This window comes from Cupressus sempervirens, chromosome 9 (genome assembly GCF_028749045.1).
Source record: "Cupressus sempervirens isolate cs-2001-9-10 chromosome 9, ASM2874904v1, whole genome shotgun sequence".
Classification (NCBI taxonomy): domain Eukaryota; kingdom Viridiplantae; phylum Streptophyta; class Pinopsida; order Cupressales; family Cupressaceae; genus Cupressus; species Cupressus sempervirens.
Genome location: NC_143126.1, coordinates 521202548 through 521226149, shown reverse-complemented (window position 1 = coordinate 521226149; position 23602 = coordinate 521202548). Strand labels below are relative to the sequence as shown.

Sequence of the window (23602 nt, the reverse complement as noted above, 5' to 3'; positions counted from 1 at the left end):
TTTGAGGTACCTAAATTTGACAAGTTCAGAGGAAAAGGAGACCCTGTCACACATATCAAAGAATTTTACATGCATTGCCAGGACGTGGTATACAATGATGTCTTCCTCTTGCGCCTTTTTCCCAAAAGCTTGGCTGGACCAGCTCTTGAATGGTTTTATAGAATCCCCTATGGCACAATTAAAAACTTTGCTGAATTATCTGAGGCATTTGTAGCCCAATATGCCCATCTTGTTGAAACAGAGCTATCAATAGTTGATCTTGTCCACACCAAGCAAAAAGGTGGAGAAAGCCTTGCCGAATACCTGCAAAGATGGCAAACCCTTACCACCCGCATATCCTGCACCTTGCCAGAACGCCATGTGGTGAAAATGTTTATTGATAATGCACATCCCAGCTTGGCTCACCACATGACCATGAACTATTTTCAGACCTATAAGGATATTAAAGAGAAAGGAATGATCCTTGAGCAAGGACTCATCAAAGATGGTGTGGTAAAGATTTACAAAGAGGCCAACCAAAATCAATCACATTCCAATGACAAGTCTAGGGATTGGAACAAAAACAAGCATGTTGCAACAGATGGGGTTACTGACACTAGACATGTGAATATCGTTGGTCCTTCTCAAAACCAGTCTAACCCACCATATCAAACAAACAACCAACAAGCTACCAATTACCAACAACGAAATAACCAAAGCTATCAAAACCACAATACAAGACCCAACTTTCAAGGGTCTAACAATCAAGCTAATGCCATCAATGTAGCTGCAGGGCAAAAGCCCAGATTCCAACCTGCACCTAGAAACTATACACCCCTTGGTGAGCCATTGGATGTTATTTTTGAGAAATTGGCTAAGGAAAAACTCATCAAATTTCCTCCTACCCAGCAAATTGATCCAAGCCAATCCAAAGCTGCATGGTACAAGGACAATGAATATTGCAAGTTCCATAGGGTAAACGGTCACACCACCCTCAGATGCATGAAACTGAAAGACTATGTGCAAGACCTCATTGATCAGAAGGAAATCACTGTTGGTGCCCAAACCTCTCCCAATGCAGGCTTACAGATTTATCAAAATGCTTTTCCTCCACACAACAACCAAAATCCTGGAAAAGCACGTATCCAAAACCACACCAACAACCGCTAGCCAAACCAACAACATGGGAAGAACAATGACCACACTTCATCCTATATAGACTATGGTAGCCTTATAGGTTGTATATCTGAGAAAGAGCCTTCTGTCAATGTTATCAATATCCGAGGACCAGACAATGAGTGTGCGGTCACCACTCGAAGAGCACGATTTAACATCGCAGGCCCACCAGTTTCATCAACACCATCAGCTCCATCAAAAAGCCGGTACAATATCTTGGAACACCTTGGGAACATGCCAGCCCAAATATCCATTTTAGACCTTCTCCGCACTAGTCCTGTGTACAAAGACATCCTTGACAGTGCTCTCATAGAATCCCGTGTCCCTTTTGATATCAATGCTACTGATTTTCGTAATCTTGTTGGACACCTTTCATCCTCATGTGCCCTATCTTTCAAACCCACCGACATACCCGCGGTTGAGCCAGATCACACCCTTCCGCTTCGCATAGCCATCACGGTATCCAATTTTGCCGTGAAAAGAGTAATGATAGATAATGGATCAGCCTTGAAAATTTGCACCCTAAAATTCATAAAACAAGCTGGGTATACTGAGGCAGATATGATCAGTGAGGTTATCACCATCAAAGCTTATGACAACTTGGAAAGGACCACAGAAGGGACTATTTTGCTACCAATCAAGGTTGGGCCAGTCATTCAAGAGACAGTTTGCCATGTTGTTGATCTAAACCTACCATTTAACATCCTCCTCAGTCGCCCATGGATTCATGCTATGAAGGCCGTTCCATCCACCTACCACCAGTGCATCAAATTTCCGCATCAAGGCACTGAGGTAACCATCCATGCCGATCGAGAACCCTTTGCTTACTGCAATGCGGTTGAAGCTTTATATACAAACCATTGCCCTGGAATAGACATCGGCATAGCCATTGCCAGCTCATCCCACACTTGTAATGACGCAAAAACCATCCTTGCCTCCACCCTATCTACTGTAAAGATCAACAACAAAGGATGTGGAGAATATAGTCTATCAGATGCATTTGCTGTCGGAGCAATCCCACTTGATCCACATACCCATGGACGACCAACATACCACAAAGCTAAGGAGATTCCACCTCCTCGATACAAACAGTTTGGCCCAACCACCTTTGTGTCCTCAAAAACCCCTCTTCATGAGGAGCTCACTCCAGATATCAACAATTGGCTACATAAGGATGCACCTCCAAGAAATCAAGCGCGCCTTGATCACTTCAACTAGAAGTATCCCCAACAACATAAGCTTGTCACTGAAAAATGGAACTATCAAGGAGGTGGACTAGGACCAGAAGAAAGGGGCATGCAATGTCCCATCGAAGCACATGATTGGGAGATAAAGTCAGGTCTTGGCTTTGGCATACCCACAACTGGGGGCACCAACGAGAATGGTCACGCTTTTTCGAACATCCACCGCGACCTTGTCAAAATCGAAGACATTCCTGAGGAAGTTGAAAAGAGAGCCTACGACGATATCCCAGACCAAATCTTCCTAGGAGACTCTGTTCTCCGAGAACTATCCATCCATCTCATTGACCTACCACTTGCTCATCCACAACTCATAGATTGGGACCAACCAAGTGTCATACATATTGATGAGTTCGCATCAGAGGAAGCGCTTCTAAGATTCATGGGAGTTGAAACTCCTCATAAGAAGACAAAGCCAGATTCTGCCTACATCTACAAGCTAGATCCCAAGGGGTATTTTGGAGAAAATCCCCAACCTAGTTTCGATACACCCAAAACTGGAACTAAGGTAAAACCGGGACTAGCTAAGGTAGCAAAGAGAACCCCTCAGCAAGAAAATCCAGAGCCACAAGCAGAACATGAGGATTTAGTATTGCCTCCTCAAGATAATCGACCAGACGTGTCTTCTATTCTAATAGAAGATACTAGAGAAGTCAACATTGGTTCTTCAGAGATCCCTAGAATTGTTCACATTGCTGCATCCCTATCACAAGACCAAGCTGACCTCCTCTTTGAGGTTTTACAAGAGAACATTGGCCGATTTTCATGGTCATATCAGGACATGCCAGGACTTGATCCAAAGCTTGTAGTTCATCATCTTGCAGTTGATCCAAAGATCAAGCCCGTCAGACAAAAGCTTAGAAAAATGCACCCCAAGGTGGCATTACTAGTCAAAGCTGAACTAGAAAGAATGTTAGCTGCTAAGGTTATCCGACCTATCGACTACTCAGAATGGATCTCCAACATGGTCCCTGTCACTAAGCCTTCCGGTGACATCAGAATCTGCACTGATTTTAGAGATCTTAACAAAGCTTGTCCAAAGGATGATTTTCCCTTGCCCAACATAGATATGATTGTAGATCTCACAGCTGGACATGAAATTCTGTCCCTTATGGATGGATTTTCTGGGTATAATCAGATCAAGATTGCAGAAGAGGACCAGCATAAGACAACATTCACTACCCCTTGGGGAACCTTTTGCTACACCATGATGCCTTTTGGCCTAAAGAATGCTGGGGCTACCTATCAAAGAGCTATGACAACCATTTTCCATGATCTTATCCATAGCATTTTGGAAGATTATGTGGACGATATCCTAGTCAAATCTCACACCTTCATGGATCATCTTGCTGACCTGGAAAAAGTCTTTGATAGGTTGGCCCAATATCATCTCATGCTAAATCCCAAGAAGTGTGTCTTTGGGGTCACATCTGGCAAGCTTCTAGGCTTCATAGTTTCTAAACGAGGTATAGAGATTGACCCCAAAAAGGTCAAGGCTATCTTAGACATGCCTCCTCCCCAGACACTGCGACAGCTTCGCTCTCTTCAGGGGAAACTTCAATCTGTTCGGCGCTTCATCTCCCAACTTGCAGATAAGTGTACACCATTTTCACACTTGCTAAAGAAGAATGAGAACTTCAAGTGGGATCTTTTATGTCAGCGCAGCTTCGATCATCTCAAGCAGTATCTCACCAATCCCCCTATCTTGGTTCCACCAGTTCCTGGTCGTCCCTTGATCTTGTATATATCAGCAACACCTACTGCTCTAGGGGCACTTTTAGCACAACATGATGATTATAGCAGAGAGAGAGCCATCTACTATATCAGTATAACCCTAGTTGGTTATGAAATCAATTACACTCCTATGGAAAAAGCTTGTTTGGCAGTTGTTTTCTCAACTCAAAAGCTTCGCCACTACATGCTAAGTCATACCATCCAACTAGTCTCCAAGATTGACCCTCTCAAGTATATGCTCTCCAGAACAGCACTTACAGGCCGTTTGGCCAAATGGGTTATGCTACTAAGTGAGTTTGACATCCAGTATGTGGACAGAAAGGCAATCAAAGGGCAAGCTATAGCAGATCACCTAGCTGATGCACCTCTAGTAGATGCATATCCTTTGCTCACAGAATTTCCAGATGAGCATATCTTCCTAATTGAAGAACAGCCCCCATGGAAGCTTTATTTTGATGGCTCATACACCTCTCATGGTTCAGGGGCAGGAATATTATTAGTTACACCTCAAGGAGATTACATTCCAAAAGCCTTCAAGCTACAATTCCCTAGCACCAACAATATAGCAGAATATGAAGCTCTTGTAGCAGGATTAAAGATAGCTTCAGAATGGAATATCACTGAGTTACAAGTCTTTGGTGATTCCCAACTCATTATCAAACAAGTCTTAAATGAATATCAAACCAAAGATGAAAAGCTATTACCCTACAAAGAGCTAGTTGATCAGCTGACCCAGCATTTTACAAAGCTTCAGTTTACACAAGTGCCTCGAATGCAGAACAAGGCAGCAGATGCCATGGCCACTATCGGCTCGCTCTTGGAAATTCCCCAAGAATCTACGCAGTATGAGTTTTTAGTTGAGCAGCTCCTCACACCTGCCTATGCGAATGAGGATTCAAACCGTGTTTGTATCCTGGTTGGTCCCCAATCCCCTTGGTACCATGAAATTCACACTTACCTTAACGATGGTATCATATCCCCTCACCTCACACGTACCCAACACCAGAACCTCATCTGAAAATCATCCCGCTATGTTATCATAGCCAATACCCTATATCGTCGGGGTTATCACGATACTCTCTCTCGATGTTTAGATGAAAATGAGGCCGCGATGGCATTAAAAGAAGTACATTCCGGACTTTGCGGTGCCCACACGAGTGGTATTGTCCTAGCACGACAAATCCTTAGAGCAGGCTACTATTGGCCTACCATTGAAGAAGACTCTTGTGACTTTGTCAGAAAGTGTCTCCCATGTCAGCAGCATGCAAATCTTGTGCACGCTCCAGCACAGGATCTACAGCCTATTGCACCACCTTGGCCTTTCGCTTGTTGGGGCCTTGATCTAGTTGGAACTATCACCCCTCTCTCATCTGATGGACATAAATGGATAATAACAGCTACAGACTATTTCACTAAGTGGGTGGAAGCAGTCCCCCTAGTCTCAGCTACAGGAGTGCAAGTCTCCAAGTTCATCTTGTACCACATTGTTTGCCGCTTCGGCATCCCATCCACCATCTTCACTGACCACGGAGGTAACTTTGAAAATCTCAACATGGAAGAATTATGCACTTCCCTCCGCATCCATCACCGCTTTTCTAGCCCATATTTCCCAAAAGGTAACGGCCAGGCAGAGGCAACTAATAAAACCCTCCTCAAAATCCTAAAGAAAGTTGTCAATGATTCCGGCCGTGATTGGCACCTTCAAATAAATCCGGCTCTATGGGCCTATCGAACTTCCTTCCATACATCCACAGGCACAACTCCATACTCCCTAGTCTATGGTGCCGAAGCGGTATTACCTATAGAAGTTGAACTTCCCTCACTACGCATATCTTTGCGAGGACAAATCTCAGATGAAGAATACAGAGTAGCTCGACTGACCCAGCTAGATCTCTTAGACGAGAAGAGACAACAAGCCTATGACCATCTCAAAGTCTATCAAACTCGTCTCAAAAGGAATTTCAACAAGAAGGTGCTCCCACGACACTTTCAGCCAGGTGACATGGTCCTCAAAGAAAATATGAAAGTCCAAGCAGATCGAGAAAAGAAAGGCAAGTTTGAACCTACATGGCTTGGTCCCTATGTGGTTACTGCCTCCTTTGGCTCCGGAGCCTATCAATTATCTACACCAGAAGGAGAACTCTTAAATGATCCCACTAACATCATTCATCTCAAGAAGTTCTATGCTTGAAGATCCTTGGTATACCCAGCTTTTGAAAAATACAAGAAAAAAATAGTAAAGAGAAATAAGCGTCCAATGGTGAAAACTTGGCAATTCAAGCGCCTTGGATAGGTACCTTGGTGAAAACCTGGTAATTCAAGCGCCTTGTGTGCTAAAGACTAATCCATTATCTATCACTATCCTATCCCTCATCCATCCACCCACCATCCCATAAAACACCTGCTTGTTCCCTTGGTGTTCCAATCAAATATCCAAAATCTGATGGAGCTTGTCAATACCTCCTATACAGCTTGTAAATCTTGTACCAAAGCTTGTATTATACCTTGTAAATCTTGTACCATACCTTGTATATATCCAAATCTTGTCCAAAGCTTGTACCATATTCCATCTTGTAAATGATCTTGTATCCTAGCTTGTATCCTATCACATGCACACACAGAATCCCATTTTCCTTAAGCTTTTCACAAACCATCTACCTATCCACCCATCAACTATTATAGACACCCCATCCTTCACAAACATTTCCATCTCACAAAAAAACAAAACATGAACAAACTTGTACATTTGTAACATATCTTGGTCTATCAGCTTGTATATCCTCTTTAGCTTAGTATCATTGTATCTATCCAGCGTTCGTGTCAGTTTGTCCTTGATCAACATCTTGCACACATCACACACATTGGTTAGCTATTCCAATGCATCCTTTAGCTAGATCTCATGTCACCAAAGTGCTATCCTTCTTAGTTCAGCTTGCCAAATGCATCACTCATCCAGATCCATCAGCTTAGGTGCTCTCTGATAGATTTTTGCAGGATATAGCTTTCCTCATGTCTGATCTTGGTCCGTTAGTACCTCGTCCTACCCATCTCGTTGGCAAACAGTTCTCTTTTGGATTTTCACTTTCTTTTGATTTGGGATCTTCCCTTTTGGGTCTTGAAATATCTTTTCCGAGCAATCTCCTTGTTCCCTCCTCAAGGTTGCCATGATCTTCCATATCATGGTATGCTGCGAATGGGGCAATTAGAGCGTAAGGTCTTGATCAGGTCTTTTGCTTGTTTTCTTTTTCTGCTTGTGGGTTACCTAGTGTCGTTTCCACGCTACTTCCTCTGGGATTCATGTGTGATACTGGGGCAATCCTTGTGTGTTTGTTTTGAGTCAGTTCGTCAGTCCTCTGGACGGTTGGTGAAAAGGCCTTGATGTTCTTGGTAACCTTGGCAATTAACCAACAGTTCTATAGCAAATCTAGTGCTCAACTACATGGTGGTACTTCTCTTTGAAGTATCCTCCCACTCAAAAAGCTTCAATGGATTCCTTTTATAGCGCTCCGCTCCTCCATCTCCCCCCCCCAATCTTGGAAAGTCTTAAGCTTGCTTTACTTTTGTGCCTCTGATTTCTCTTTATCATTCTCCCGTAGTGAGAGTTTGAGCTAATTCAGCCCCTTCTCTTTGCCAACCTATGTCTTAGCTCATCTCAATTTCTTGTACTTTTCAAGAAGTCGTCGAGCCTCATTTCTCTCCCCGTCGCCTTCTTGAGGGAGCATCATCTAAGTCTAGTCTCTCCTCTTCTTATCTGAGACTGGGGCAACTTCGTTGCTAAAACATCTTCCTCGTGTCGTCTTCATTCGAACTTCTTTGAAATAGTGTTGTCTCAACACTATGTCAAAGAGGGGCAAAATGTAGAAACCTAAATTTGATTACACTATTTTAGTAATCCTATTTAGTTATCTAAAAAGGCATTATTAATTAAATTTCTATTTAATTAATCCTTTGTCATCCCCTAGTTGATTAATTTAATTAATCATCTATAGTCCTAATTGATAAATCAAATAATCTATTATTTATCAATTAAATCCTATTCTTCTATCTAATTCCAAAAATCCCCATTTATTAAATAAATCTATTTGATAAATGAAATCCTCAAATTCAAAAACCCCTAACCTATCTCTAATCCTCCATTTAGCCTAATCCACCCCATCCACCCATACTAACCAAGCTTAGCCACTAACTCACCCACCCTCATTAATGCCATCCACTTGCACATCTCTAACATCCCTAATCTAATCCTAAACCCAAGCCTAATCCACCCCCTAATGTTGTCACATTCCTTAAACAAGTTTAAGACTTTCCTAATCCAAAACAAAGTCTCCCCTCAAAAAACCCAACCACTAAGTCACGAGTGCTCTTATAAAACATAAAAGACTCTTACAAACCCACTCATGACTCTTACACCCATCTTCCACACTCTTCCCTCTTCCACACTCATTCCTCTTACATCCCTCTTACATACTCAACCCCACTCATCATGACTTTAACCAACCCTTAACCCTACCCTCTCACACTCATCCTCCTTGTGACAAGTGTCACCTTCCCATTGGTGCTAAACAAGCACAATCCATGTGCTCTCCTTTGAGTGCATCCTAGCCCTCCTTAAGCCTTCATCCATCCTTGCATCTAAGCCCTCCATCCCTCTACCCCTTAGCCTATAAATTGAATCCCATCCCAAGCCATTTCATCAACAATCTTTGAGCTAAAGTTACCATGCTATTTTGAGAACCAAAGCCATCAACCATACCCTTATAATGCCAAATTGAGAGCTCACAAAGCTACCAATTTGCCATTACCCATCTCCATTGAAGCAGCTTTTGAGCATCTTGAGCATACATCCACAGCAAAAGGACACATCTACAGAATCAAGAAAGCATGGAGTGTTTTCTCTTGTGAGGTTTGCACTTCTTATTTTCTTTCTTAGTCTAAGCATATATGTGAATTTAGTTTTTGGTTTGTGAATGTTTACTTCATTTGTTAATGTTCTTTGCATACTGATTCTGGTTCTACAAGAAGAAGCATAACCCGAAGAGACTCTTGCTCAAGAAGAATCCTCCCCATTAGTCCTTAAACATAGCATAATGGAGATAGTGGTGATTGGAAAGAGAAAATGAGAAGTTCGAGGAAGAAGGGCACCCCTTCATCTCAGATCCCTGAGACTATTATGGAAGTAGAAGATGAAGGAGAGCATGAAGAAGAGATAGATTATGTTACTTTAAATAAGAGGATACATTTGGTTAGGGTAGCTAAAGAAGAAAGAAGGTGAAGTTCAACAGAAAGACCCCTAATGACATGAGAACAACTAACCTAGATTGAGGAATCCACGGATCGGGAGCAGGAAGGATGTATGGAGTCCACCAAAGGAGATGGGTTAGATGTGTTTCAATATAATAGACTTCAACTTCATGCCTGTGGGAACTCATATGGAGAGTGAAGCAATAGGGGATATCCTGCGCCTATAGTCATTAGATGATGATTCGAATATGCTTGGGGGCCTTCCAAAAATAGTAACTCATCCTCCTTCACTCCCACATGGTCTAGGAGTTTGTCAAAAATAGTAGCATAATACCTTTTTTCTCATTAGAGAGGGGGATTTTCTTACATGTTTTGATAAAATTTTGTCTCATATACACACACTTCATGCTGTCACAATTTGATGAGTGTGCAAAATCATTCTATCTTACAAAGTTCCCTAGGCGATTACATCAAGGAGATAAAGGTGCATTGATCCAAATTTTGTTGGTTTTCTACCACCCCCTTTGAATATCTAATTTGTAAACACGTTGCTATTGTGGCTTATGTCCATCTAGATTTCCCTTTTCAACAATTTTCTTATCTTTCTTGTTACCCTATCTTTGTTAAAAAAAAATCATAAAAAATGACAAAGTTAGAAATTTATGCTAATTTAAGCTTGCATGCATCATCATAAATTTCAAAAAATAAAAAAATAAATTATTTTTTGCTAAATATTTTCTAAGAGTCAAAAAGTTACAGATTGGACTTCACCAAACTAGCAAAGGCTTCCTCATTAAACAAAAGCATTTAGCTTCAAATGAGATGCCTAGTCAGTTGAAAAATAGCCTCCTCGAACCTTGGAGTTGATATTTTGTTGACTTTTCAAGAGAGAGATTGGTGTACAACAGAGACTTCAAATTTGAAGAAGTTAGGCATAGAGATTCAACTTAAAAGAAAATAATCTTCAACAAATCATATACAACAAGGAAAACAATGAAATAGTTGGGACTTCACTCAAAAACAAATAATTTATTTCTTTCCACCCATAATCTATCCTTTCTGCTTGCAGACTTACAATATATATAGGTAAAATATGAAACCTCTTAATCCATGAAATCTAGAACAGATTTCTATTATTACTTGATGACTAATTAGCTAAAAATCTAATCAATCTCTAATTAGGATAGAAATAGTTCAAAGGAATTATCTCCTAGAAAGATAATTTTTGATGAAAAGGCTAATCTTGGCAATGGTTGGTTATTGCTTGCTCCTGCATTAGACTCCCAAGGAACAAAAGGCTTATTCATGGGCTCCCATTCGTCAGGTCCTCAATACCAACTCCATACTTGAATAAATTAGAAACTGTCAACCATGTGGAATCTTCTAGTGGATGCCCCTTCCATTTGACCAAGTATTGTAGATGTTCTTTACCTCTAGTTTCCATGATGACTTTTGTGTTCAAGATTAATAAAGGTTGCTTTGGAGTAGCTTTAGGTAACTATTGCTTCCACCAGAGGACCCATTTTTCACTTATTTTAGGAACCTAGACTAGTTTCTCATCTCCCTTGTAAGGATACAAATCTTCAACATTGAAGATAGGGGAAATACCAACACCCCTTGTGAGTTCTATCTCATAAGCATTGCTAGAGAACTTTCATAAAACTTGACAAGGGCCAATTTTTTTGCTATCAACTTGTTGTATTCTCCTCTTGGGAACCTTTCTTTTCTAAGATGAGCTAGAACTAAATCTCCCACATCAAAATTTACTTCCTTCCTTTCTACATTAGCCCTCTTTTTGTACTTAATGGTACTCTCTTCAATTTTACTTTTTACTTGTCCATGCAAATCTTGGATTGCACTGGCAAAATCTTCCCCATTAGAACTTCTCATCTCCATTGGACCTAGATTCCTTAACTCATATACTTCTCTAGGATGTATACCATACATGATTTGGAAAGGGCTCATACGTGTACTTCTGTTAGGAGAATTGTTATATGCAAACTCTACTTTTGCAAGCACCAAGTCCCATTGTTTTGGATGCATACTCACTAAGCTTCGCAAGATGTTTCCAAGGCTTCTATTGACCACTTCTGTTTGACCATCAGTTTGGGGATGGCAAGCTGAGCTGAAACTCAAAGTAGTGCCCAATTTCTTCCATAGATTCTCCAAAAGTGTCCCACAAATTTAGTGTCTCGATCAAAGACAATACTCCTAGGAAGTCCATGTAGTTTGAGTATCTCCTTGAAGAACAAATTTGCAATATTAGTAGCATCACTTGTTTTTGTACATGGAATGAAATGAGCCATTTTATAAAATCTATCAACTACTACAAATATTTAATCATGTCCTGTATGTGATTTTGGTAGACTAAGTACAAGTACATCTTGATTGAATCCCATGTCCTATTTAGGATTGGTAGTGGTTGATATAAACCAACATTCTGGCTACTTCCTCTGGCATGTTGGAACATCTTATACCTCTCTACAAACTTCTTGACATAATTTCCCATACTTTGCCAATAATAATGAGAACTTAATTGAGCTAGTGTCTTATTTTGTCCAAAATGTCCTGCTAAGCTTCCACTGTGTTTCTCCTTCAATAGATTCTCTCTCATGGAACTTCTTGGAATGAAAAGTGTCACCCTTGAATAGTATACCCTCTTGTATCATGCATTCCATCCAAGGACTTCTATCACTATTCAAGGGACTTAAACAAGCTTCACTTGCCTCTTTAAAGTCCCTATCTTCTTGGTACATCTCTTTCAAGTTATCAAATCTCAATATAATTTATTAGATTGACCACTCTTGTTTTATGACAAAAATAAAGCTTTGTAAAAATTCAACCCATTTTACATGTCTTTGGTTCAACTTATATTGACTATTGATAAATTACAAAGCATGATTGTCAATAAACAAAACAAATTCCTTAGGCATGAAATAATGCCTCCATTTCTTCAATGCTTGTATGATGGAATAGAACTCTAGGTCATATGTTGAATGTCTCTTCTTAAATCATTAATCTTTTCACCGAAGTAAGCAATAGGCTTCCCATCTTGACTAAGGACAACAGCTATAGCAGTCCCACTAGCATCACATTCAACTTGAAAAAGCTTAGTAACATTTGGTAAAGACAAGATAGGTTCATTTATGATTTTCTTTTTAAGCATATGAAAGCTCTTATCAATTGCTTCTATCCAATAGAATGTCTTTTTATCCCCCTCAATGGTATCCACTATTGGAGCATAAATCTTGCTAGAGTTTCTTATGATTTTTCCATAGAAACTAGCCAACCCATGAAAACTTCTTACCTCAAAGATGTTCTTAGGAGTAGGCCATTCAATGATTGCCTTTATCTTGTCTTTGTCCATCTTTAGTCCTTCTTGTGAGATGACAAATCCCAAGTAAACCAATTATGTCTTCAAGAAAGAACACTTTTTTGAGATTGATTAGTAGCTTTTCCTCATGTAATTTATTTAATACCATCCTTAAATGTTTCAAATGTTCTTCCTTTGAGTTACTATATACCAGGATGTCTTCTAAGTAAACTATGACAAACTTACTTGTAAAATCTTTAAGCACCTCATTCATAAGATGCATGAAAGTGCTTGGAGCATTAGATAAGCCAAATGGCATAACTAGCCATTCATGGAGACCATAGTTTTTCTTGAAGGCCATCTTCCACTCATCACCTTCCCTTATTCTAATTTGATGGTATCCACTTTTCAAGTCTATTTTAGAGAAATACATAGCCCCACTTAAACAATCCAATAAATCATCAATCCTTGGTAAAGGAAACCTATACCTGATGGTTATTTTGTTGATTGCTCTGGAATCTATACACATTCACCAACTCCCATCCTTCTTAGGGCTCAAAATAGTGGGAACAACACAAGGGCTTAAACTTTCTCTTATCAATCCCTTGTCGAACAGTTCTTGCACATGTTTCTTTATTTCTTCATTCTCCTTTGGTGTCATCCTATAAGAAGCTTTATTTAGAAGAGTTGCTCCTAGAATCAAGTCTATGTGGTGGCTAATTCTCCTAAATGGGGGTAAAGCATTAGGAATATCATCCACTACTATGCCTTTGTAATCTTCTAATATATCTTGAATTTCACTAGGAAAATCATTTATATTTTTGCTATTAACTTCACTCTTAAGCTTTCCTATCAAAGCAAAGTTTACCTCTTCCTTTTTTAATATGGTGTAGAAATTTCTTGTCACATATTAGTACCACTCCAGAACTTTTTTCAAAAGCAACACTTTCCTCTTTTAGGGGTGTAAGAATGTGTTTCTTCCCATCTTTCTCAAAAGTGTAGGTATTATCTTGCCCATCATGCATAACCTTTCCATTATATTGTCAAGATCTTCTAAATAAAACATGGCATATATTCGTGGGCATAACATCACACACTATTTGATCTTTATAAGGTCCTATTTGTAAATACACTTTACACTATTCATTAACCAAAATTTGATGCCCTTTTTGCAACCATGATACTTTGTAAGGAGTAGGATGTGTTACCTTTTTCAATCCAAGTTTATCCACCATCTCTATTGAAACTAGATTGTCTTTACTCCCACTATCTATGATAACCTTGCAAATTTTTCCTCCACTTTTGCATGTTGTTATGAACAATTTTTTTCTTTGAGGTAGTTCTATCACCTCCTTGTTGAATTACAGTAACACTCTATTCACCAAGAGTGATTCACCCAGTTCAGGTTCATCATTAGAAGTGGTTGGTTCTTGTACATATTCCTCTTCTTCACTTTCAATAATGTGTACACTCCCTTGACTCGTGGTAGGATTTTCTAGACACTCATAAGATCTATGTCCATATTTGTTACATTTAAAACATTTTCCAAAAAAATCTACTACCTCTACCTCTTGAAAAAGGCCTTCCTCTAAAAGAATCATTACCTTGATGATGTGAGGTACTAGTTTATTCTTTTTGTGCTTTTCATTGTCCTTGACCTCCTTGTGATCCTCTTCCTCTAAAACTTTAACTCTAACATTTTGAACTTTGTGTCACTAATACATTTGGCATCGATTTGCGACGGCCAAGTGTCAGAATTGTGACACAAATGTGTCGCCACTACGACGGCAGCAAACGTCATTGTTTTTTAGTCGCAAATTACGACGTCTATTCTTGGACGTCGCAATTTCGACGTCTATCTGTCGCAAGCTCAACATTCTATCCCATCATTGCTCTCGTCGCAATGGATGTGGTTCCCGTCACAATTATGACGTCTTCACCATGCATTGCGATGGGGTGGCGTCGGCATCTACCCACGGGTTCGCTGAGGTGGGAGCCTTTACAGTTCTTCCGTGGGCATCGCACTTGTGACGTCCATGGAAACTTGCGACGGTGTTGTCGATGCCGCTGGCCGTCGCAATGTTTACGAATGTGTCACAATTGTGACGCAAAATCATCAATTGCGACGGCATCACTATGCACGCGACGCTTATTTCGTCGCAATGCACGTGCGAACGTCACAATTGCGACGTCCGTGGTTAGCAATATGGCGGGGCCGCTGTGATGGCGACGCCAACTGCCATCGCCGCTACAGCGGCCCTGCCACAAGCATCATCTTCAGCTACTAGCTCTAGCAATGTGTTCACAGTCATGTCGAGCAGCTGTATTGCTCCTTCATAAAATGCGGTTGCCCATAGCTCCCCAGTGTGGTCTTGCAATTATAGGTGGACCATGTAGCTATAATTGCATTTCGTAAATTGCTTGTCGCATTTTTTACCGTACCATTCTTCATTTGCATTTTCAGACAACTTTTTCTTGCATTGGTTTCCTGCCACTTGGCTGGGGCAAGCCGGGTAGGATAACTTGTCTGTGTTGACCTCTATAATGGTTGCTTTCATGATGCACTTTATAGCACAAGTAGAATGCACAGTTTGATCATGTATGTCATGAATTGTCATTCTCAATACTGCAGGAGGTTGTGGGGCGTAGCTAATCGATGGCTCACCGTTGTCCTTAACATTGTCATCGAACCATGACTTTAACTTTGTTGTCTCTGGAATTTGGAGATTGATCATCAGTTGTGTATTACCTATGGTGTTGAGTACTCTTCCATTGAACTCAGTAACACGACCTCCCTTAACCACTAGAACTATAGTGTCTTGCAAGTAGTAGCTTTGTTGCAATTCACTGCCCACTTGCTCGGCTGCTGAGCCCCAAAGCGTCAGATCAATGGGCCTATGAGTCATATCAAGCAATTGGATGGCGCGCCGAGAAACTTCCATTCCATTTGCTCTTCTTATCGTGGAGGTTGGTTGTACACATATTGTTTGCCGGTGTCTTGTTGTTGCTCCCTCAGCTGGTGTTGGAGATGGTAACGACATCCTCTCGATCTTCTGACTCCATTACGTGGCTAAATGAAATATATATTCTCGCCTTTTTGCTACCCATGCTTCTAGAATTTATACTTTTTACTATAACATTGTAATTCTCATAAGGCGTAGCTTGCTAAAGAATCACTCGTATGAGGATGAAGCTCCATGGGTTGTGCCAATAGAGATATATACAAGCTTGTTTTAATTTATATCAATAACCAAGTGTTAAATTAAATCATAGTAACAGGAATCAAACATTGAAGTTAGTGAATTACAGGACCATACTATCTTAAACAGAAGAACAGAACACACACATCATTATATGTAAAATCGAGCTTTGTACATGAATATTTTATGATCAATAAAATATATTTTTGCTGGTGTGGCTGAGTTTTCCCCTTCCTATCGAAGAGTTTTCCCAGGATAAAAATGCTTTGAGTGTTCAGTGAATTGTTTATGCTTTTTTATTGCTGTTTATCTCTATTTCTGGGCTAAAACATCAACAGAGGCAATAGGAGACCTATTCATTTTTTGCTTCCTACATTTTTGGTTAGATTACAGGTTGCCTTTTATATTGGATGGGTCGGGCTTACACTTTTTTCTTATGGAACTTGGATCATCTTTAAATGTGTCCAATTATTATTATTACATCACAAATTTGACTCATTTTCATTATCATCATGGGTCTTTTTTTTTTGGTTAAAGGTGGCAAGGGGGTGAGTATTCGTGCTTGTGCTTAGCTTGGACACTATTGGAGTCATTTCAATCTCTATGATGGTTGATTGTTGGAGTAATCAGAAACACGAGAGGATGGATAAGGAGTCACGAATAGGGAGGCAAATAGAAGCATTCCACTAGGTAGAGCACCCCATGCTAGAAATCCAATTTTCCTGCCACTTGGGTCCAAGAGGATGAGTGTCCGCTTTTGGGCTTAGTGTGAGAATTGCTTTGGGCCAACATGTCATGCTCCCTGATTCCAATTGTATGGTGATTGGATGCTGTGAAATAAATTTAGATGTGGCATGAATAGGGAGGGTAGATACCAACACTCCACTAGGTAGGCCGCCTCTTGCTTGATGTCCTATGTGCTTACTAGTTGGGGCCAAGAGGGCGAGGGTCCACGCTTGGTCTTAGTGTGAGGATTGTTTCAGGCCAATCTATCATGCTCCCTTCTTCAAATGTGAACTCTAATAAAAAGATGGGTTTAATGAACTATACTTCAAATATTTTTCTAGAAGGGTTGCGGGATCTCAACCAGATTTATCTTGATAAAGTCTTTTTATGTAACCTGCAATAGTTATATATTCTACAAGAAAAGTGTGCAAGATATAGTGCAATAAATATATGTTTACTACATTGAAATGTTTGTAAATAATGGGAAAAAAATTGTCATGTGTGAAAGTTATGATGGTGTTACGATGATATTTTTTTTGGAGGATGGGTGTGTTTTCACAAAAAAATATCAAACATGTATTTATGATATGCAATATTTCAAAATTATGCATAAGGGCAAAGAAATACATTGCATTAGCTCAGAACTAGAATGTATTTAACTTCTAAGTCAAACCCTCAAAATCAATCAAAAACTACAAAAGGTAAATGCCAAGCAACAAAGAAACACTTGTCAAATGAGCCAGTAAGGCTGACTGCTATGATGTATGATCCATGAGGGGGTTGTAGTTCTTAAAAAAGTCTAGCTTCGTTTTAACTACTAATTTGGTTCAGTTGTTCCACATCAAATACATCAGCCATTACAAAGACTCTCAATTAATTATTTTAGCATTAATTGGTGCCATAGAATTATGAGACTGCTAATGTCCCAAAAAATTTCAGCCAATTTGTTTTTAGTACAATTTGCCCTATAAAAGCCATGGGACCAGCTGATTTATGAGTCTCCTGAACTTCTTAGCATTTTAAGTGGCTCCCCTCTCTTCATGGGACTATACCCTAAGTAGTTGCGATTTCTGCATAGGGGTATAAAAACTTGTTTTTGTTTGTTTTTTACAGTATTCACTAAGATGATTTGCCTAAAAATGACAGAGGAAGCTACAAAAATGATGTTACTTCTATTTTTGAAATGAAAATTGTGTGTGAAAGATCTGCATAGCTTTTTGACAGTTTGTGGTAATTTTGCTCATATATTTGAGTACCTCAAGGAGGCACAAAATACTCATTAGGCTTCACAAGTTTTGTTTACCATCTTTTACGATTCAGAAGAACCAGTGTTGTGCAATTTGAAAGCTAAATTCATAATAAAGTGCTCTCGATTGATCCATTTCTACTCAGCTTATATAGGCAATGGTGATGTAATAGCAATCACAAACAGTGACATGGAAAGGAGAAATGTTGTGCTTATTGTGACGGGCCAAACAAAATGAATTGCTAGTGATGTATTTGCGTTTGAAAAGAATCACTGTGTTTTTAGATGAAGAGCTTGTGGAGTTCTTGTTAGATTTGGAGGCAAGAAGTCAACAAGTTTGATTTTCCTCCTTACTAGCTAATGCTAAGGGGAAAAAAATTATTGACAAAATGTGGGCTAAAATTCTGGAAAAAATTGGGAAAATCCTAATCAACCTTTTTTTGGGAAAATATCTTGATTTTTTAAAGAAAATATAATATATGACAAATATTATGTATGGAATAATTAACTTATATTAAGAGTGATATATATATATATATACATATATGTATCTTATTATATATATTGTTATATAACAATTATAATATATTGAGGGTATATTACTTGTATTATAACTATAACTAATATAAGTTAATATGTTAAAGAGACATGTCTCTTTATTTCACAGTTATATTCATTCATATAGTAACTTGAAACACACATAAAAGATCCACAAGTGCTATTACAAGTTACAGAATAGTCAATCCTATTTCACTAACATGGTATCGGAGCAGTGTTGTGATCAAGACAGAAAATCAGAGATCTAGTATCACAACAGATCATTTCCCAGGAATAATAGAATCACATGCCTGAAATAATGATGGAGAACTTCTGAACCACTGGAATAACTATATCTCTAACTCACCTTGTGCAGCATCAACTTTGTAATAGGAACCAACGATGGAATATTACTGGGTTAGAACTTGATATGTATCAATAGAAAGGAATGAAGAACATTGTGTATGTAGTGAATCATGATATACATAACGTGTTATACAACTATGAGGATGAAGGAAGATGTCATAGTAGTTTCAGTGAGTAGTTGTCTTCTATGCAAAGCAAGTATTGTTACCAAAACTACTTACCATGTCACCTGCAAAGGCAATGAAAAGATTAAGATCTAAAGTATGCGGTGGGAGTATGCAGTGGAAATGATCTACATAGGGCCTCTTAGAGCACTCTACGATTACAGATCATAATTGCAATTTGTCTATGTTGATGGAGAATTTTATTTTGGTGAAGACAAAGTCAATATTCAAGCATTGCTGGTACCAGATGATCGACCTCATACTTAAAACAATAATAGCCATAAAATTGTATTTTGGGATGGCACATAATGAAATATTCTGGATTTATTTTGTTCTTAGCTCCTCATCTCAAGTCGTAATTTCTGGAGGACATATCGACTTTTATATATCCAATGACTTATATGAATAAAACAACAATTATATATCTCACAAAGGTAGAAGTATAATGAAGTGTGATACTAATAAGGCACTGAGACTGAAAAGTTAATTATTTTGGGTGACCCATCTGCTAGGTGAACCAAATAAAGGAGCTGTGTGATGGGACAAATGCCACAAATAAGACCTCATTCAATTAAGAGGACCGTGGCTATGATGTGCCAACACAATGGATAAAATTGCTAATCATTGACACAAATTCTCATTTATAAAATTCTTAAAGTTACCTTGACATAGCAGTAGTGAATGTGCAGGGGGAGCAATTACTGTCCTTTGGGGAGCTTCTAATCTGCTTGCAAGGGATTGCATAAGATTGATAAAGCAATATTATATTGTTGACTGAACTACTGACATCTTTGCATTTACAAGGAGTTGGGAATGAAAATACACATCCATTCATACAAGTACTCTAGGGTTCCCATATCAATATCAATGGGATGGAAATAATTTTAGATTTCAAATATAAATTTTAAAGGCTCTATCTTGGAAAAAATAAGGTGTGGATATGTGTGAATGAGTAAGAGTGCGTAGTGTGTGTGAAATAAAAAAGAAGACCAATGGAGCACAACACACGCTAGAATCGCAACATAATATGGGAGTACAGACAGTATATCCAAATTGTTGGACAAATTGGCTTAAGGGAATGTTACCAAGAGATGGGATGCATCGATTGGAGATTAAGGGCATGCATAAATATTTTCGTGAAAGAGAGTGTATGTGATATAAAATAGAATACTACAACAATAACGGATAATATGGCTAATCCAAGATGATTTGATTATGTGGTATTTGTAAAACCCATTAGGAAGAGCCAAACCATCTTATCAAACTATCAATATGGCTAGTCTCTCATTCTACATACTACGACATTAACCCTTCTTGATATGTGTAACCCTTGTACTTATGAAGTCCTTGCATAGCCATTGGAGTTCAAACGTTGTACTATGAATTGATATAAGAGTGGTGATCTCTTATGAAGCGTTGGAGTTTATGAGTGTATCACAACCTATATGGAGAATTAACACACATTCGTGTGTTTTCGGGTAGGGTGGTTATTTGAGTATATATCTTATGTTTCTTTTCTCCTCTTGTTTTCTCTTATGTTAACACTCTTCTTAATTTTTATAGATTTGGTTTTGTTGCATTATTATCTTCAACGGTCTAAGGAGGAGTTCATTATATTTTCTTCTAGTATCAATAAAGTAAATATCAAATGTCTTACATGAGGAAGTACAAACAACTTTGATAAGTATTACTTTCAACTAGCGAAAAACTATTGTTATTGACACAAATTTTTCTTGTGCATTAACAAGTTATAAGTTTTTTTAATGTTGTGATGTTGCTATCAGGATTCAATTGTGTATTTTTCGGTCAAACTCATTGGTCTATGTTTATGAGTAGTGTTTCACAATAACTTCTTTCTCATTAGAATGAATAGAACACTAAATACTCATTGCATCTAGGTTTGCTCACGGAGGTGAAGCGTTGGGATTTCTCGAGATGTTACCCACCCAAGCACCACTCCAACCCAAATGTTCTTAACCATGGAGTTTTTAAAAGGTTAATGTCATGCTCAAAAATCAAGGCTAAAGCACACAATTTTTTTAAAAAAAGGTAATAACAAGTATCTTATTGAGCTTCACTTTGTTTTGAGAATAGTTTAATATTCTCTACTAAACAGGGCCAACCACGTGAAGGTGGAAGCTCATTTGGCCCCACCCCCCTCCCCCTAACATCACTCTACATTCCCCATTAACATCTAACATTCATTCATTCTTTCAACCATTAATAAAATGTAACATTCAATCAATATCACATGATAACATTCATTAACACATTAGATTCGTTAACATGCAACATTCATCAATATTCTGCATTAACACATAATTCATGAACATTCATTAGCACATAATTAAATTCATTGAGACATAAAATACAATCATTATCAATTAAGGTATGTAGTGACAATCATTTCTTTTTTTTCTTTCTATTTCTTTTTGTTATGTAAGCTCTAAGAGGAGCATCAGTATCATCATCAATTCCCCCCTCATTAGTTGTTCTGTTCTCTGTTCTTGATGATCTCAAATTCCTATGCTGTTGCAAAGGGGGGTCCTCTGTAATAACAAATAAAAGAGTTAAATTAAAAATAATTTATTATAATTGTTACAAGTATTTAATTATTTTAAATAACATAACTGTGTCTCTTTACCTAATCTAACCACATCATTTTGTCTGGACTCAACGTCAACACGGTCATGAACATTGGCCCCTCGATCCTCTACAACTGCTATACAAAATGTTACGTTAATCCAAACACCAATTGCAATTACATATAAAAAATTTAATAGCAAATGTATACCTCCACCACTGGGATGCACATCATGCGAACCTTTGACATCCATAGATTGTGTAGAAGGATTGTCAGGCTGCATTCCAACATCCTACGCATTGTTATCATTGCTTGCTTAAAATAGATATACTCACTTTATATTGGAACTTAACATCAAATAGACTAATTGGTAAAGTATTCAATTTGAAATAAATTTCATTTAGCTTATTTACCTGTGGCTCAGATGCATCAGTATTAGAACCTTCCACACTAATTTCAGCTCGTAGCCGTTCAGCCACGGCTCTATAGCCTTGTTGGAAGCCAATTCTCTTATCGTCTTCTGTGAGGCATCTCTTGAACTCTGAGCCCTTCATTTTTGCGTGGTATGGTGAATTTTACTTGCATTGTTTCATCAACCAATGGAGGGTAGTTAAAATATCAACAACAAATCATCTATATCCATCACAATATAATAGGAGAAAAATCGAGCAGTTTTGATGGAGCAATCTACTATATAAATGTTGCGTGTTTGTATGCTTTGCTTGTAACAACATATTTTCTCCAAATTCTTAAGTTGGGTAAGAGTTAGTTCAGCTCTTTGGAAATAAAAATGGCTGCAAGTGCTGCTGCATTCCCTCATTCTTTCAATCACTGCCTTTATTCTCAACTATTGGAGGAAAATTTAGTCAAGGGTGAGATTTTAAATAATGTCATATTAGTGATTCACAAGTTTTCTTCACTAATCTAGATTGCAGAGTCTTGACTTCAATTGTTGAATTGTTTATATTGAATATGAAAATCCACTACTGTTATTATATTCTATTGACCTATTTATAATTGATGAGCTAAATAAGGGAGTCCTAGCATTTCCCTTCACATTATATAAAAAATTTGATACAATTTTTCATTTACTAATACTTACAACTCTTGCTTGAAGTTTCGAAAAACCACCAGAGCCGAGCTTGTGTGTCCCGTGCTTTTCTAGTCTTGCCTTTGTTGCCTTTGATGTGTCAGGCAATCTATGAAAAGTTTGAAATATGTTAGATAGTATAAATATGGAGGTTAATTAGTACATAATTAGATTCTCAACAGTATCACATACCTTGCTGTACTCTCCACTGGTGTAATATTATTTTTCTTGTCAGCTTTATACTTTCCATCCAAAATCAGAGGCTGCCACTCAGCCTCAGGAACATAGGGCGGACGCTCATACCTGGGGTTATCCCGTAAATCTTTTCTGTACTGGTCCCTAATATACTTCAAACATAAACCAACTTTTTCAAGGAGCTTGTTTCTCTTGAATGCACGAGGTCCAAAGAGTTGGGTCATGCTCTTTATAAGATCATCCTTCAACGGTTTGCGTTGGTGATTCCACCTTTTAAGTAAAAAAAAACATGTTAGACTCATAAATGAAGTGAAGCTACCTTTAATATAGTTCAAGAAATGCACGAAAAGGAAAACTATTATAGCAATGATATGAAATCAAAATAGTGGTTTGGGGTTTTAGTTAGGATATGATGTTCCACCAGGTACGCATGGTGGGCCCAAATATTCACAAACACTCATCACCAAGTTTTCTCCAAAAAAGATCATTCCCTACAAAACAATCATGGGATCATTAGTCGATGAAGAGTGATCAAAAACTAAATTACTATTATATCACTATAGAATAATAATAACTTTAAAGTACCTGGAACTTTGGCTACTTTTAATGGAATGCCTTCATCGTCGCTGACGATCAATGTGACATCCTTCACCATTCCCGTACTAGGAACATAGGAACATCCAAGAAATGATGTTGCAGGTCCTATTGCAAAAAGTTTCATAAGTTTCATAAGTCTTTGTCACGATCAAAGTATAAAAGAACAAATGATAATTGATGTCATAAAGTTGTAAAAAAGAAACTGTTTGTTGC

The 23602-nt window shown here is 38.4% G+C and overlaps 1 long non-coding RNA gene across 1 annotated transcript; it reads right to left on the bottom strand.

Moving 5' to 3' along the window:
- Nucleotides 1-21933: 21933 nt before the first annotated feature.
- LOC149539639 (uncharacterized) lies at nt 21934-22845 on the bottom strand. The gene is made up of 3 exons (XR_016355951.1): nt 22790-22845; nt 22610-22706; nt 21934-22055 (listed from the first exon to the last, which is right to left on the bottom strand). It is a non-coding gene; the product is annotated as an uncharacterized LOC149539639 (long non-coding RNA).
- Nucleotides 22846-23602: the final 757 nt, after the last annotated feature.